The sequence below is a fragment of the Lonchura striata genome, chromosome 2 (genome assembly GCF_046129695.1).
Source record: "Lonchura striata isolate bLonStr1 chromosome 2, bLonStr1.mat, whole genome shotgun sequence".
NCBI lineage: Eukaryota > Metazoa > Chordata > Aves > Passeriformes > Estrildidae > Lonchura > Lonchura striata.
This window is the reverse complement of record NC_134604.1, coordinates 83,323,192-83,338,360: the sequence shown is the minus strand read 5'-3', so window position 1 is coordinate 83,338,360 and position 15,169 is coordinate 83,323,192.

Genomic DNA, 15,169 nt, shown 5'->3' with positions numbered 1-15,169 from the left:
GCTGACTGCTTGGGCTCACATGAGGTTTGCCATCCTTGCATGGCCACTGACAGTAAGGCTCCTGTTGTCCTTTTGCAAAGCAGCAAACCCTGGTACCTGGGGGAATACACACTGCAGCACCCCTGCTTAAGCACTGGAAGTCCTTGTGCCCTCGCATCTCCTGGCCTGCCCCTTGCCCAAAGGCAGAGGTATCTGGATTGTATTCTGTGCCTGATCCAGCCATGGGGAAAAACATGCTTCAAGAGCAAGTCCTTCTGCATGCAACCAGCAGCCTAAACCACAGAGAGAAAACTGTATTTCTCTGAAAGGCAACATCAAGAAAACTGAACATCAAAACTGAGCATCTTCAGTGAGTTAGGTAGAGGGACTGGGGACCCTCAGTTTTTGTTGCAGGGCTTCACAGAGACTGATATTGAGATAACACTCCTTAGAAAGCAACCACCCTTAGAGAATCAAAAACAGTGATGATCCCTAACAGCAAAGCTCTGACAATATTAGTCTCTTCTGAAAATCTCAGCAGAAGTTTTTAATCAGGGTCAGCCTTGAAACGAAGAGACAAGTAACGATTTCCTACAGTCTGTAAAATTCTGATGATGGTAAAGTAAACATTGTTTTTACAAGGTTACAGAGTCAATTTCCTATCACTTTTCACTAGGGCTATTGTATGGAAACATTTGGGTAACCACATGTTGTGCTAAAAAATCCTAAACACTAGCAATATTTCCTTTTTAGGAAAAGAGAGTTGTGAATGATTTAAAGTCTGATTTGGTAAATTGGGCCCTTTTTTGCTCTGAAAAGGAATGGGGGAGAAGGGGGAGAGTGCCAAAACTATATTGTACATTACCAGATTTCCAGGATTCTGCATTTTCTTACTCATTAAACTTCACATTGAATATGCATCACTTCTCTGCACATAGTTCAAGCCCTAGGGATTGCTGGGTTCAAATATATTTTAATTACATTATTTATTATTTAAATTATTTAATTACAAAAAATAACAGACTCTGCACATGTTTGAAAATGCCATGGTGTACAACTAAATCTTGAGTAATTGTTAAATTTCTTGCAGGCCTCCTGCTAGGAAGTACTGTTTTTCTTTAAAAGTGAGAACACTATTATATCCGTCAGTGGAAAGTTTACACATTGTATTTCTTCTTTCATATGCCGTTAAACATGAGGCTCTCTCATTTCCCCCTTTCTTCAGAAGGCAGGAGACCCATCTGGTAATATTCTGCAGATCAGCATTTCTTAAGGAGAGTTTGATTTAAGTGGTGGTTTTGTTGAAGCAACGAAAAAGAAGCTTATGAACCTGGGTTATAGTACTACGTCTTGTGTTGTTATTAAAGTTGCTCCATGCTTCATCCATGCCAAACATAGACCTGTCTTTAAGCTGTGAAAAGTAAGAACTATTTTCTTCTCATCCCACTGTGTTTTAGAGTTGAAGCAAAGAAAAAATTGTCCAGTATTTGCATAGCTCTTGACTTGCCAGCTAATTTTGTTTGTTGGCAATTTATACAGATAAAATAACAGTACCTTAATAAGCTCAAGTATTTGGGAAAAAAAAAAAGAAAATAAAAGAATAGTTTTCAAAACTGGTAAGTGTCTGGGTGCCTCTTCTGTTTTCTGGCTGGCACTATGAGCACAGGTTTTGAGATGCTGCATGACAATATTGCTATCTTTCTTCCTTGGAAAAAATTTAGTGGTTGAGCCTCTTTTCCTTTTTCTCTCTGAGCCAGGAATCCAGAGCAAAATGTGTGAAAACTGGGAATAAAACTTTCTTGGCTGAGAGAGTGCAGCTAAGGGATTTTGCTGCAGAACAATGTTCCAACAAAGATCAGTAGATCTTTGAAAAGTTTCCTCTGAAAAAATTCCAAATGTTTTGAACAGAAGTCAGGCTCATAATACATCTGTAGTCTTCTTTTCTCAACCCCTAAATGCCCCAAATTACCCCATCTTCTGTCTCCTTTTCAGCAGGACTTTGATTATATAAAAGAGACCAATGTGTGAAATCCACCAGAGCGTTTTCTGCTGCTGTTGCTGGTGGGTTTTATGGATTTTATTCAAAAGTGATAAAGTCTTGTTGTAGGCATTAGGCAGAGAGTATGCTGTACAGGAAATGCCAAGTCAGATCAGTGTTCTATGTAATTCATATTTTTCTTCAAGAAAGGGTAGTGACAGATAATTTGGCCCTGGTCATTTAAGCAAACGCATCATCTGCAAGTATTACCATCTCAGTACTCAGCATCCTAGCCAAATGGCTGGCAATTATATTAAACAGCTCTACTCAAACACACTGAGGCAGCAAAATGCTACGGTATGCAGTGGTGAAAAATGCACTTTAAATTGTAGTCTGATTTCAGCCAATCTAGTTTTAGGAAATTAGCTGAGGTCTAAATAAATAACTGTATTCTAGGCTGCCTTTGTAGATGTTGTGGAAAGAAAAGCAGCTGTAGAACTGTAGAAGCAATCCAATCTAAGTGTCCCACTTGCAATCTATAAATAGCTTAACTTGTAAGGGTCTGGCTTTATTCTCCCTCTGTAAAAGAGGAAGAGTAGGACTATTCTGTTGGCAGCAGTAAAGGGTAATTTATGTATCTTTTTTTATTATTATTGTACACCATAAACCAGCTTATATGATGGATTTGCTTCCCTCAGAGACTTAGACAAAGACTTTCTGAAAGTTATTTGTCTCCCCTTGGTCAAGAGAGCAGTGGATGTTGTTTACCTTGCCTTCAGAAAGGCTTTCAATCCTGTCTCCCATACCATTCCCACGGGGAGGCTGATGAAGCCACAGGTGGCTGGATAACCAGTGAAGTGGACTGAGCAATGCCTGAATTGCCAAACCCAAAGGGCAGTGCCAGCCAGAAGCCAGTAACCAGTGGTGTAGGCCAGGGGTCAGGACAGGGGTCAGGACAGGGTTCAGCCCTCTTTAATGTCTTCACTGATGACCTGGCTGATGGGACAGCATGCCCTCAGCAAGGCTGACCATGACACACATCCAGAACGATCCCATGGAGCCATACATGCTTCATGCTGTTCAGGCCAAAACAGTTTCTCTGTTTCTGCAGGTTTCATTTTCACTCTAAAAAGATGTGTCCTCAGTCACCACAGACGAGCTCAAAATTTGTGGGCTCAGAGGTGAACATTAAGAGTTTAGCTGAAAGCCACAAAGCAAGGCTTGAAAAGGTCTCCTTTCTCGTGAAAACTTAAGAGATTTGTGGTTCAGTGACATTTCCCTTCCCTTAACACAAATAACATGTAAGAAATTAATCTCACTGCTAGCTTAAACTCTCTCCCATCGCCTCAAAACTAGCATTGATAGTTGGCAGACTTAGGAAAGCAGAGATGAAAATTTTCAAATTCTTCTGAACCCGGTATATATTTTCAACTGTGGCACTTCATATGTCTCTTATACTCCTCTTTCTAATCAGGGTACACCCGCTGTGAATCCTGATAGCTTTTGCTCCTGAGGAGGGTGGCACCAGGCAAATTGCAATGTAGAATAATCCTACCAGATAGAGCCATGCTTTAGAAATAGCTGGTCTTCTCAATGAGAAAGAAAAGTCTGGGGGAAAGGAAGGATGAATGAATAGAGGGGAAAAGTGATGACTCCACAAAAAACAAGTGGCCTATGCTGAAAATGAGGTGAGCCTTTGGGCAGAGTAATAACAGAATAAATTGATAAAATACCTTTCAGCATGGTCTCAAAGCACAGTTTCTCAAAGCACCTGGAGCACAGTTATTAAAATCTACAGCCAAATTTAGCACTACAATAAAAAGACAAAACAAAAGCACTTTCATGATATAATGAAATGTATATAAAATACCAAAATAAAGTGACTCTAAACCCCAATCTTACCTTCACCAGAAGTTTAGAAATATGAAGTGATTTTCAAGGCATTGAGTATTGGGCTGTACTGTTTTACAAACAGGGCTGTAAAGTAAGTAGGCAATACATATTTTTGGGCAAAGGGCTGAAAACAAACTTACTAATTGTGTTGTGGAAATGCTCCAGACTCTAGTAAATACCTTTTTAACATTACATTTCGATTTTAAATTTAAGATGGCACAAGAGTTTCATCCCATTAGAAGAAGAAGAAGAATATAGATAAGGAAAATTTCACTTTTTTCACTGGGTCACAATTTATTTGGCTCAGTGGAAAGATTATCATGTAAATTACCAGATCTTGGTTATTCAGGAAATCAGATTATGTGATTCCAGTGATCCTTTTCAATTTCAAGAACATGCACATTGGCCAGTAGTTAATATAATTTATCGTGTATATAAGTATAGCTGGACATATGTGGGATTCTTCTTGTATTCTAGACTTTCCCTAAAAATTAACACAGATATATGGGCTGTTTCAATCACCATTCACCTGACTCACTTCTTTTTCATGAAGAAAAGAAGAATCATGTCCTAAAAATCCTTGTTTATTTGCATCAGCTTTTAAGGAGTTTATTAATACAGTCAAACAGCTCTTCATTCAGTCAGATAAATTCTACCTTGGGCTGTGGGGTTCAGGAAAAGAGAAATACTTTCCATTTGTGCAAAAATAATAAAAGAGGCAGAAAATACTGCATTGACTGAAAGTTTAAGTACCCAGCCCAGAAAATATAGAGTTTGGTTGAGATAGCTGCAGGTATTTCTTAGATGCTATCAAATTACTCTATAATATTTAGGGTACACACCCATTTCCAGGTAATTTGTGCAAGATATTTTTTCTATTTGGTCAAACTTGAACTGCATATACCAAGATATTTATTTGTATGTCTTGTAATTCATAAAACAATCTGTGTTCTCTCTTTTGTGCTCTCCTTCCAGTCCTTCTCTCTCTGATTTTTTGCTGAGCTGTAAACAAAATAATGGAGAGTGTAATGAATAAAACAGGCTGTTTTGATAGCCTCTGATTTCTTTACAAAATAAAAAATACTGTCAGAACTATATGAAAATTAGCATCTTTGACTTCACACAAGTTGAGCAAATGTATTGTGACTGAAACCTGAAGAAATATGCACAACCTGAAACCCCTTGAAATGGATATCTCAGGAAAAATGCATTGTCTTTTCTTCTCTGGCTTAACTTTAGTAATCTGATACCTAAATTGTCAGTGCAATCAGAATTTGATAGATTTAAAATCAATTAGAAGGAACTGGAAATAGGATTGTTAATCTATGAATACTGAATAAAACCACAAAACTATATGAATCTGGAAGATGAACTCTTCTAATCTGTTCTAAATTTAAAGCCTCAAGAAATAAGCTAAAAATTAGCTGTTTCCAACAAGGGCTACTAGGAACTGAATGAGACTACTGGCCATATTAAAACAGTAAAAGAAAAACAGAGACCACTTTCATTTAAAAGCAGTTTACATTGCAATGTATTTTACATCTCAAGAACAGTAGCACATCAAAAAGAAAAGAAAGGAGGAATGCAGTTCTACAGAATCTGAATTTAGTTCAGAAAGATTATGAGGAAAATTTATTAGAAAGTGAAAAGCTTCACCATTTTAGAGGAGTGGATTTTTCTAATACAAAACATAAATGTAGTCCATAGCAGAGAAAGGAAAAATGGCAAATAAAAAGAATGAAGTTATGGTTGGTTGAGGGAATTTAGGTATATCTAAGCAATAATATGAAAGGCAGTAAAAGAACTGTTGTTGGTAACAGACTGTCCTGGTTCCTGCCAGGACAGGGTTAATTTTTTGCAGTAGCCAGGGGGGTGCATGGATAGGACCCAGAGGTTATACTATACCACCTCTTGTCATTTCCTGGGATGGAAATCCTGTGAAAGCACGTGAATCACTCACTTCTCTCTTGTACACTTTTGTCATGAATATTGTTGCCGCTAGTGTTCATTTTCTTATCTCATTGATGTTTCCAGTAAATTGGTCTTATCTCCACCCACGGTTTTCACCTTTTTTGCCCCCCATTCTCCTCTCCAGCTCTTACAAGAGGGGAGGGGAGGGGGAAGTGATTGAGCAGGCATGGTTTCAGTGGGAACATGAAATTGGAGAAGAGAATTCCTAAATTGCAACACAGACGTATGAAGAAACATGGCTGTTGTAAAGCACAAGTCTAAACCCAAGAAGAAAAATAGAGTGATATTAATAGATTAACACAGGAAATGAGAAGGAGGATGACCTGCAAAAAGGAGAAATACCCTCCCAGTTCTGCCCAAACACCAGTGTCTTTATACAAATCTGCTTCTTCACCCAGGTGACAGACTGAAACCCTCCAGATGGAAGATTAAGGTCAGGGTGGTGGTGAGTTTCCATGGTTAGAGATAAAAGAAAATAGGTTCATGGAAAGGATTATTTGGGGATCCACATAGATGGGCATTTGAAATAAGGAAGCAGCAGAGGCTGAGGAATTGTTTGAGAAGGCACATTTATCTGTTTGGGACCATGGCTAAAAAGTTAGTTTTTAGAGGTAGTTTTATACACTGATAAAAGAATATAAAAATAGAAATGCAAATATACTGGGAGACTACTAAGAAATGACCAGGAAATGTATTATATCTTTATTGTAAAAATATTGACTTTTAAGTCAATAAAACTTGCATCTATAAAAGGTAAAGGTCCAAATAGCCCTTTCAAGAAAAAGGTTTTACAGGCAATATGTGTAGAAATACTCACTGACAGACTGTAAACCCATTTGTAAACTGGAGATACAAAAGCATAACTTGGAACAACATTGTTCTCTACAAGAAGTAACCAAGACAATGAAAGTCACTTCATTAGCTAGAAGACACTTTGGTTTTAGGAGAAAATTGGAAGAGGTAGATTAAAAGAGAATGAAAAGTAATAATTTTCCTATGAGCCTATAGGCAGAATCAATTATTTTCTTTTTATTGCTTTTAAGGTATCTTAATAAATTCAGAGAGCAAGGGACTGCTGAAATGCCATAAACTGCCCCTGTAGGTCAAGGGAGTAGAGAACTGGACAAAGGAAGTGACACAAAGAGCTTGTTAGAAAATTGTTAGAAAAATGAACAGTATTTGGAAAATTATTAACTGAGATTAGAACTCACACATAACATTCACTGGCACAAGACAAAATATATGGATATCCTCCCTCCCAAATTCTTCTCAACAGTCTGCTGTCATCATCACTTACAATTGGAGCTAATATGCTGATAATCAAAAAGACAGCACTACAAACAAAGTCTCAGCCGAATTATATCCTATGATCTAATAAAAGTACAAAAATTATAGAAGGTGCAAGAAAGTACAAGTGCTTATTGAAATTTCCAAAAGAAAATACTAAAGATGAAATATATTTTAAAATGTTTTTTGTTACTGAAGTTTTCCATCTTTAAAAAAGAGAACAAGAACTAATAACAGTTAACTAATAACTAATTTATTTTGCAGCTAGAGATTCTGAGAGTTTGGAATGGAACAAAATTTAAAATACAGTAAAAACATAAAAAATGTGACAAAGGACAGGCAGATCTGTAACAAGAGGGCTTCAGAGAAAATGCCTTGTTTGGCAATCATTTTAATTACAGATAGTAAGACATTAGCATGCAGTTCAAAAGAGACAGAGCATTTTTTGTGCAAGTCTGTGGATATCAAATTTCCAAAGCTAGAGGCTGTGGAAAGAGGTTGTCTTGTTTTATACCTGCTCTAGCAGCTATAAAAATAAAAATAAATATAAATATAGACCTTCTGCAGGAGCGCATGACACTGGACATCCTTATTAGAAACCTGAAAAGAAACATGATAACAAAATTTTACAAACTGGTGAGAAAGTTGATGGTCTTAGAAATTTTTTTTTTCCTTTCCAAGCTGTCAGAATCTGTAGCTGCAAAATAAATGGGCAACTTTGGAAATTGTCTGTGCTGGAAAGAGACTATATATTCATTATATCCCTGTGGAATTCATGGATATTTATAATAATCATGGGGTCATAGAATATCTGAAGGTGTGTGGAAGGATCCATAAGTATTCAAGCTCAATTCCCTGCTCCTCACAGGATTAACTACAACTAAGCCATGTAAGATAAGAGCACAGTCTATACCCTCCCTGAATTCTGACAGGCTTGGGTCTTGCAGTGACCAATCACCCACTCAGATGAGAAAATTTTTCAAGTGCCTCATGTTGCTAAATATCTCCACAGAAGCTCAACAGGCAACTTTTATTCCCAAAATCTGGAAGGGAAGTTTAAAAGACCAAATGATATGCAAGAGGATAAAGGGTGATTTTGAGACTAATATTCATTAATTTTAAGAAAATAGATATTTTCTGAATTTATGTATCTTCTGATTTAGTTTAAGAATCAATGCCTCTAATATAGTGTTCTCTTTTTTGCTCATTTTATACTTCTGAGAATAACACTATTAATTCACTATTAACATTTTGATATTAGAATGCAACTACTGAAATTTTAACTTCATTAAGGCCCTATCAAGGACTTATTTATTTCTTTTTCCCATCTTCAGAAACATATAGAAGTCATTAAAATCAACTTTACTGCATTATTTAAAGTATAAATGCAGTGCTTGATGACTATCAGTATTCAAAGTTGTAATAAAATCATGAGATAGTTCTTGTATGAAATAAAAATTATCTCCAAGCAACCACACATTTAGAGTGCCTAGAAACCAATCCTAGAACAGAAAGAATAACCAAGCTTCAGTTTTCTATTGAATAGAAAATTATAACACTGAAAGAAAGATTGAGCAGGGCCATTCTGAACAGTTAGAGGGACTGATAGGAAAATTCACATCAATCACACATATGGCCCTGGTTGATCATTAGAACTTCAATACCCTGTGTTTCCTCTGCAGTAGGTAGAGGAAATACATTGCAATGTATTGCAAACCACTACACCTCTCCTAGCTGCACACCTCACCTCCAGTGGTGCTTTAAGAATGAGTTTAACACTCCAAGCTCTGTGTCAGACAAGAGCAGGGAGTGCTGAAAGGCCACCTCTGCTTCACACTTGCATTGTGGGTCCCATTTTCTCATCCCTTGCCATCCCTATTCTGATTCAACATGTCTCAAGGTGTCAGGAGCATTGATTGATTCTTCATGCTGTAATGCCAAGCTGTTCTCTCTGAGGCAGCGTAACTCACCATGTTTGTGAGCACGACAGGGTCTCAAGCATCTCCTTACTCTTCCCCCATCAATGTGGGGTTCTCATCCTGGCAATCGTATTCATTAGGATTGCTAACTCAGTTTCCTCACCCCGAAGTAACAGAACCCAATTTCATCCTCCTTCTTTCCTTCCTTCGCAATAGTGATTGCGGCTGAGATTGGAGATGCCAATCTCAGCCTAATAAACATTAATAGCGCTGGAGCCTAATTTTTCCTGAGCAGACCACTTATTTAGTTAGATTCTTTTGTCACATCATTCATCACAGCCATTGTTTTTAGCCTGTTCCTGTGACTTGATTGCACTCAATGCAGCAGTTCAACTAATTGTGAGGCCTTGTGCACGGAGCAAAAGCTTTGTCTTATTTATTTCTGCTGAATTAACATTGTATGACCAAGCACCAATGACCATCACTATTCAGCTTCCTGACAAAGACTAAAAAAATCACTTACACCATGTCACATTAGAAATGTAGATCATTCAAGGGAAATAAGCCACTCAGCTGAGAATTGCTACATGGATTTCTTTACAGGGTGAAACCTCACATAAAGCAGAAGTCCCTATTTTATCAAATATCAAGCAATAACAGAAATATACTTAAAAACAAAACAATGTCTTCCCCTGCATATTTCTTGGTGATTTGCTTTGGTGCTGACTTGCTTTATCAGGAGGCTCAACGCAGAAATGTTAATTTTATGTTGGAAAATCATCATGTCTATAATTCCATGAGGCAACCTTTCAACATTTTAGCTAAAACTGGACCTTGTCAAGACTACAGTCTTGAATATATTATAATGAAGTCTAGTGCTGTCCAAATTTCCAGAGGCACTTGGCTACTATTACACCAATAAAGGCCAGTCTTTGGCATCTACAGCATTATCATTATAAAGCTTGATGACTAACCATTAAATTACAATATAAAATTAAGCTTTGTATACATACTCTGTATGCACACACAGAAATATTTAAACATACATTCACACACACATTCATTTGTAGATATATTTTTTTCCTCTCAATAAAAAGTAAAACTCATGCCAAATAATTTTTCTAGAAGGAAGAATTTAGGTTAGCAAAGAAACTAGTTGCATTTTCAGTACCATGGGAAATTCAGGTATGAACATTTTCAGAAGAGCATATATACATGGAACATTTTAACAAATTGATTTCCTGTTTGCTTCAGGCAGCTAAGCATGTGAGCTCTCCCCTTAAGGAGGGCTGTCAGAAGTGCTTTACCATCTCTACTCACTGAAAGGGCTTATGTTAGAACCAGGAGGAAATTTCCTCATGTTTAGGTACTTACTAAGATTAGCAAATTTGTCCCCACTGCATTTGGAAGAGAGTAGTATGTATATTATCAGTGGGCAGTACTTCAGAAATTTTAAAAAACAAAACAAAACCAAACCAAACCAAACAAAACAAACAAAAAAACCCAACAAAACCAAAAAAACCCAACAAACCAAAATACACAAACCATTTGTTCACAGCATTTAGGACTGAAAATCTACTATGAGCCCACTTGCATAATGATCCTCTTGTGCATTCTCTTCTACCTAAATTTTTTTATTCTGCTGAGAAATATTACTTATTATTAAATTGTCTTATTATTATTACTTATTATTACTATTATTAATTTGTCTCAAAACCTAATCTAACCTTTATTCAGAAGGAGGTAAGATGACCTAATCTTGTCTGCTCCAACTACTGAAACCAGCCACCACCCAGTCACTGCAGCTGAGGCAGGAACAGCTGAAGTTCTTCAGCCCCTGTGGTTGAGATCAGTGCCAACAGATACTCTCTTCACTGAAACCAATTTCAATTTCATTTCACTGACTAAGTTGAGCTTTGAACCAACTTGTCTAACAGCTTGAAGGCAGATGTTTAAAATCAGTTAACCTAGTAGAAAGAGGTAATCAGAAGGTAAATGGCAGAACAATCAGCTACAGAGGTGCTGACAGAATAGTCATATTTATTGGGAAGACCTCAGATCTGTTTGATGTTCATTATGCTTATCTGAAAGCTTCTGTGATGTTTTACTTCAGGTGACTCTGGCAGTAACACTATTTCATAGTTGTACTACCTTCACCTGAAAAGGTGCTTTCAGCCACTTTGAACTTTGCTAACTTTTTTCTTCTCTGTCTTCTACCCAGACTTTCAACCCCACTTCTGTGAGAAACCTGGGGAGACAGTTCAGCGTTAGAATTGATGTAGAAATTATTTTCAAAGACCTGAAAGGAAAATAGAAACTGCTATTCTGTGAAAATGACTTGAAATTCTAAATAAAATGTCATTATACCTTAGAAATAATTATTATTTTCCTTGGGAAAAGAAGAAAGTTAATTAATATATAGGCTATAAAACTCTGGATATCACCTCTTCTGGACTTTTGAAGAGGTTGGCTCTTCTAATCTCTGAGTATCCACATGCATATTCTTCTGAAACTAAGGCTTGTACAAACTCCATCTTCAAAGACTTCTTCACCTTTGTTTTCCAAAGAGTATGCTCAATGCCTGCAGCAGCATTTTCTGCGTGCCAGTTCTTCCCACCTTACTCAGCTTCTGAGGAATACTGAGATGTTTTTGGACTCCTGTCATATACAGGATGATCTATGCTTTATTTCACTCACAAAGCAAACAATACTGCTGGAAGAAAAGGATTCATGTTCATACAAGGTCATCCTTGTATTTTCAGTGATACTCCAAGTGGTATTCTTTCTGATTTTCCCACAGATTTACCAGGTTATACTCGATAAAGAAGTCAGGGAAATCTTATAACTTCTTAAACTGGGAGATTAGATTTCCCATCTGTAACATTAAGCAATTAATTTAATACTCTAAATATGTTTATCATCCCATCATATACTTATCAAAGAAATTTTACAAAGTCACAAAGAGAGAAACAAGAAAATTACAGTGGCCTGTGTTAATGCAGTTATTAATTGCACATCATGTCCACTCACAGGGGTCCTGCTTCATTCAGTGCACAAAGCAGACTGTGTTCCCAGAATGATCAGCCATGCAGTATTCCTTTTTCTTCTCATCACATATAATATATGTCTCCATGCCTAATTTTCTGCACACCATCCAAACCTTGCACTGAATACATAATTATTCATTTCCTAATGGGCTTTTCCCTGGTGCTTTTTTTTCCATAGTATCCTGCTTATTAACAAAAATTAATGAATTTATCTTCATAATGTCCCTGTGGTATTTTTCTCCCCATTTTATATATAGGGAATTGTTAAAATGCCAGCTAATTTGGGGTGTTAATTTGAGATGCCTGAGGTCTGATTTCTCAGTCTAAGCAGCAGCACATATGCTCAGGGTAGTGCTGCTATTTATCTTAGTGGCTGCTGCAAAAGTTCAGCAATTCTTCCAACAAACAAAAAAATATTTCAAAATCACAAGTCCAAAATGTGAGAATATAGAGTTTATACTATTTTAAGAAAATTTGTCAAAGACAGGATACAACTGGTTTTCTAGGAGCATTCAGTGACTTTTATCACTATGTCTTTTTGTTCATCTGCCTCATGCAGTGCCCGTCTCCAAAGCATCAAGTGATCTTCAGTCATGACACAAAACTGATTCATGTCCAAGCACTGTTCATCCTGTATTTTTAATGAAGTGGGAGTCTTATGATCTTTAATTTCAATCCTGAGGCAAAACACATATTCATATAGTGATGAATTAACTTTATGTGAACACTTCGTAATGTTGGACGTCTGGGCAACTTTGCAGTTTAAAGATTCTTTCAATGTAGCCTTGTGGCTTAGAACTAATTAATCTGAACATGCAGAATGTGGTAAAAAATGTGGTAGATTGAACACGTATGCATGTGTCCCCACAAAAGCAAAACCATTGAAGCAGAGCTGGGGCTGTCAAGTGTGCTGACCAGCCCTTTATTCTTCCAAGTATGGAGCAAAGCAGGAGGAAATGCTGTGTGCACCTCCCACTAGAGGGGAGTGGAGGAACACATTTGACCAGTGACTTTGGCGCCTCAAAACACAGCAGAAATATTGAGATTCAAAAGCTGTTCATTTTACACTGGCCAGTTTGTTAAGACGTGTAGATATACCGGAGAGCAGTAGGAAATCTGCAGCACTGACCTTTTGCTATGAGCATATGGCTGGCTAAAGGATATGGAGCACAAGGAGTGTTCTCTGTCCTTCAAGGACAAGAGGAAATGACCTCAAGTTGGACCAGAGAAGGCTTATATTGGATATTAAAAAAATTTCTTCACCATAATGGTCAGACATGGGAATAAGGCTGCCAAGGGAAGTGGTGGAATCATCATCCCTGAAAGTGTTCAAAAAATGTATATCTGTGGCACTTGAGAACAAGGTTTAATGGAAGACTTGGTACTGCTGGGTTAGAACTGGACTTGGTGATTTTAGAAATCTTTCCCAACTAAGTGGTTCTATGATTCTGTGATCAAGCAGCATCCCATTTAGTTGTGAGACTGGCAAGACTTCTCAAAGTGTATATGAGGTTTCAGAGACGTAAGAAGTGTATGATTTTTCACAAATGTATAATTGGCCAGATTTGGGAAAAGTTGCATAGTATAAGGCACAGTCCTTATGTAAATTCATACCAAATTTTGTTGGAGCCCTAACATGACCAAGACACAAATTTCTCTTTTCCTCTTTTTTTTTCTTGTAATATGATCCAAAGTATATTTTGTGCAGCATCAATCTCAGAAGTAGCTACACAATTTATATTGAACAAGAAAATGATCTTAGTTTTGAACAGCAGTGCTTTTAAGAAACTTCAATGGTATTCTAGTTCTGATGTCATGGACCTAGTTTTAGCCATATGTAGAGACAGACTCATAAAATAAGATATTCAGGTTTAAAATTTTCCGATTGGTTATAAAAGCTTTGAAAGGATAAATTATTCAGTTAAAAATATATTTAAAAACTCAGATCAGAAAAGTTCTGTCTAAAAAGAACAAAAGTAAAATTATTGTGGAATGTCTCTATCCATAATAAAAATATTAATATTTGGTAAGTTTCCATTTACTATTATTTATTTTTCTTTTCTCAGAGAATTTTATTAAATTATTATAGTATCTTATTTCTTGAGATCAAAAGAATCTGCATTTAATATTTCATAGGGACAATTGTCCGTGTGGTCTCATATTATCTTATTGGAAAATCAAAATCTGTTTTATTTTTCTGTTAATACTCCCCATGGCAAATCCCATATTCACATGGAAACTATTGGTTGAGATGGAGGACTGACTTTTAAGTGGGGGTAGGAAAAAGACTATCTCATACCCATGAATGGACCACCAGGGTGTGCTTTGAAGATGGGATGGAGGCAAAACATAGACTGTGTGTGAATGATTACTTGGGAACTTCTTTCATGTGACCACTGGAAAGAAGTTTTGTTTCTAATGGACAAACCTGATGACAGACCTGGGGCAATTTGACATGCTTTCTCTGCTATTTTGCCTATGATTGTAGGCAAATGCTCTTTAATGAGTAGCTGTTGTGTGTGGGAATGTCTTTTCTGAAACATTTGTGCAATGGCTGTGCAAGATGTACATTCATTGTACATCTTCCTTAGAAGCTTCTGATAACCTCTTAGCTTATAAGAATACATTTTCAAGAAGTATTTAATCTGAGTATGTAAAGTTTCGGTCCCTCGTGTAAAAAGCAAACCACAGTAACCAGTGACAGCTGGATTTTTGGAGATTCAGGCAGGAGCTGGCTGCTTCAGCTACACTCTTGGTGGTGGAAAGAAAACAGGAAGTTATTCAACCTGATGAGTATCTCAGATGACATGGACTGCTCCCTACAGATAGCTGTCTCTTTCCATGGGGATATCACTGGACAATCTCCTCGACTGGATATGAGGCAACCAACACTTTGTCAAATCAGCAAGATAGAAGTCATGCTTTCATACCAATTTACTTTTGGAGAGACTGTTAAGGATGTCACACTGTTTATCTAGAACATTGCTCCTGGACATCAAGGTGAAAGTGCTACCCAAAGACTCACCTTACTGCAGCTCGTGTGCATTTACTGACATTTTTTATTAGATATTAGACAGAGTATTTCCTCCTTGCTG